Source organism: Gracilinanus agilis, chromosome 3 (assembly GCF_016433145.1).
Source record: "Gracilinanus agilis isolate LMUSP501 chromosome 3, AgileGrace, whole genome shotgun sequence".
NCBI classification, from domain to species: Eukaryota; Metazoa; Chordata; class Mammalia; order Didelphimorphia; family Didelphidae; genus Gracilinanus; species Gracilinanus agilis.
In genome coordinates, this window is record NC_058132.1 from 345,225,619 (window position 1) to 345,229,483 (window position 3,865).

Genomic DNA, 3,865 nt, shown 5'->3' on the forward strand with positions numbered 1-3,865 from the left:
TGCTGTTGAATCAGAGAATCTTTTCAGGACAATGCTGGCTGCCTGGTTCCGTGAGACTTCTGCTCTCTCTGGACAAGTTTGGCCTTGCTCCTGCTGCTTTTCCCCCCCTCCCAGCCAGAGAAAAGATTTCCACATAATACTTTGCTTCAGTAACACACTGTCTCCTTTGAGGACAGGTCTGGACGACTTAAAACACAATGTTCTCTTATGAGCAAGATGAGTACACAAACAGAACAACATCTCAGAGGCACGACACTTGAAAACAAATCTTAATACAAGTTTTCCACTCACCTTAACCAATTTAATTCAATTCAACGAATAGTGCTGGGACCTGGGTGGGAGGTGGGGGAGGATTCAGCCTGATGTTTGTCATTGTGAAATGGAAGACTTTGCTCATAGAGGAATTTTAAACATAATCAGGGTTGGGGGGAAGAGGTATTTGGAAAGAGGTAAGGGCAGCTCTGGAGAAGGAAAAGCAAACCACTCTAGCATCTTTGCCAAGAAAAACCCAAATGGGGTCACAAAGAGTAGGACACAATTGAAAAAAACAACTCAACAACAATGAGGGCAGCTGGTTGGCTCAGCAGATAGAGTGCTGATCCTGGGGTCAGGAAGAACTAAATTCAAACCTAGGCTTCAAACACTTAGTAGCTACATGACCCTGGACAAGCCACTTAACCCTGTTTGCCTCAGCTTCTTCATCTGTAAAATTTATTAAACCAGGAAATAGCAAACTGCTCCAATATCTTTGCCAGGAAAACCCCAAATGGTCTTACAAAGAGTGAAACACAACTGAAAGAATTGAAAAACAACAACAAAAGGCTGCAAAGCCATCATGGCTTCTGAAATCATCCCAGACCCTACTTGAGAATCTAGGAGCAATTTAAATAAATGAGATTTAAACCTTTTAATGAGTGGTAAATTCCTGAAATCTTAATGTTTCTTTCACACCCTATAGCTTGCCCTTTGAACTTGAGCTTGTGTTATCAATCCCCTAGGCTTTAACCTCTTATTATTCAGATCCCCTTTAGATGGCTGACTGTCCAGTCCGCCACTAGATGGTGTTTATACTAGAATTAATGATAGTTTAAATGTTGTGTTTTAATTATCTGAGTCTTCCTTCTTTCTGACATGGAGAATCTCGAGGTGAAACCTTGCTTTGTTCATTCACCAACATGAAACTATTTGGGGGAGAACACTGAAATCACCCGAAATAAAATGAGTAAGTTAGACAGTATTGTGAAATTCAATTCAATACATTTTCATATATCAGGCACCGTGCCAACTGCTAGAGATAAAAAAATTTAAAAATTAAAAAAAAGGGGAAATGCAGTCCCTGCCCTCATGGGACAGCTAGGTAGTACAATAGACAGAGCACCTATCCTGGAGTCAGAAAGATTCATGTTCCCTGAGTTCAAATCTGCCCTTAGATACTTACTAGCTGTATGACCCTGGGCAAGTTGCTTCACCTGCTTGTCTCAGTTTTCTCAGCTATAAATGAGCTAGAGAAGGAAATGGTAAACTATTCTCATATTTGTCAAGAAAACCCCAAATAGAGTCATAAAGAGTTGAACATAACTGAAAAATGACTGAACCACAAAGTGTTCATTGGATTTGGCATCAAGAAACTTGAATTTTGGGAACAGCTAGGTGGATCAGTGGTTTGAGATCCAGGTCCAGAGAACCCAGAGGTTCCTGGGTTCAAATCTGGCCTCAGACATTTCCTAGCTGTGTGACCCTGGGCCAGTCTCTTGATCCCCATTGCCTACCCTTACCACTCTTCTGCTTTGGAACCAATACATAGTATTGACTCCAAGACAGAAGGTAAGGGTTTAGGGGGAAAAAAAGAAGAAGAAGAAAGAAGCTGTGAGGGAAATTTTACCTCTTCTCATCTATTGACCTATAACTATTATTGCTGGTCTCCACATACATACACATCAGGGTGAAGGACAATTCTCCTTTCTTTGAATCAATAGACATGATTTGTGATGCTAGTGTGGACCATCTTAATGGCATCCAAGGCCCCTGACTACAATCCATTTTTTTCTTTCTTTTGTGAAAAAAACTTGAACTCTTAGTTTCTGTCCTAGTATCAATTTTTAGACAGAAGAGTGGTAAGGCAAAAGCGGTTAGGCAAAAGGGGTTAAATGACTTGCCCAAGGTCACACAGCTAGGAAGTGTCTGAGGTCAAATTTGAACCCAGGAACCTCCCATCTTTAGGCCTAGAACTCTGTCCCCTGTATGACCTAGTGGCTCCTGCAAGCCATTTTCTATTTTCTCACTCTTGTTTGGTTCTGGACCTTGGATCCAATTCTAGTTTTTAAACTCAAAATCTCCTGTCAGACCATGCCTTCCTGTTTTGTCTGACCTGGGAGATGCTGCCCTTGTCTGTTTACAGGGAATCTGTTTCCTGCCTGGCCCCTCTGGCCCAACTGTATTTACATGCCTCTCCCTAGAATAGCCGATCACCTGGACATGACCCTTGGCTTGGCCTAATTTGACTCATGGTGGTGGCCTCCCCCCAGCCCCCTCCTGTCCTGTGTCCTCCTGCAGCAGCCCGTGACCCAGTGTTGACGGAGTGAAATAGCTGTAAAATAAACAAAGCTCTGCTCTCACAGGAGCCTCCTGGAGCTTCCAGGCTTTCCCAGTGCCTATCACATACGTTCTCAGAAAGAAAAAAAGGCGCTTTCCGTAAAAGGGCTTTGGGAAGGTTCCTGCCTGGGGAATCTCATCCTCTGATCTCCTGCCACTCCTTGACTTCTCTTTTAACTTCATCCTGAAGGAAACTCTTCTAGATACACGTCATAATTTTTCCTTAAAGTCGCTGGGAGCTGTATATATCCTTTCTGAGCTATTCTTCCCAGTGGAACACGGTGCTGGAGAGCTGGCTTCCTCGGTCTCTCTGGTCTTTCTCAAAACTAAAAAAAAAAAGAGGGGCAGCTGGGTAGCTCAGTGGATTGAAAGCCAGGTCTAGAGACAGGAGGTCCTGGCCTCAGACACTTCCTAGCTGGGTGACCCTGGGCAAGTCACTTAACCCCCATTGCTTAGCCCTTACAGCTCTTCTGCCTTGGAGCCAATACCCAGGATTGACTCCAAAGACAGAAGTTATGGGTTTAAAAAAAATAAACTAAAAACAAAAACACAAATATAGATTCCAGAGGGACAAAGTATGGGCTCTCTGCAGTTTAATAGTTTTGTTTTGTCCAATCAGCATGAGCTGGACATGCAACAAAAAGTGTTTGGTGTCTTGTTGTTCATTTGTTTCTCTCTTTATGACCCCATTTCAGGTTTTATTGGCCAAGATACTGGAGCAGTTAGCCATTTCCTTCTCCAGTTCATTTTACAGATGAATAAACGGAAGCCAACAAGGTGAAGTGATTTGTCCAAGATCACATGGTTGCTATGTGTCTGAGACCAGATTTGAACTGAGGAAGTGCTCCTGCCTTCAGGCCTGATACTCTATCTACTGAGCCACCAACTGTGTGGTAGCTTATCATCTAAAGGCTTCAGGAAGGGACTCAGTTCTTCCCCATTTTGATAAGTCTGAGTTCATTTTCATAGGATCATTGGATTGGGAATTAAGAGTTGTTAGGAGCCTCAGAGGTTTACTTTGTCATTTTATAACTAAGGAAACCCAAAGAGGTTAAGTGTGGCACACTGTTCATTCAGCCTGAGTAGCAGACTCAAATTAGAACCCAGGCCCTATGACTCCAATTCCAGCAGTTTTTCTCCTATGATACTATTTTGCAGTAAACTAGTTTCCTTACTCCTCCCTCTTCCTTCCTTCCTTCCTTCCTTCTTTCCTTCCTTCCTTCCTTCCTTCCTTCCTTCCTTCCTTCCTTCCTTCCTGTCTCTTATACACATC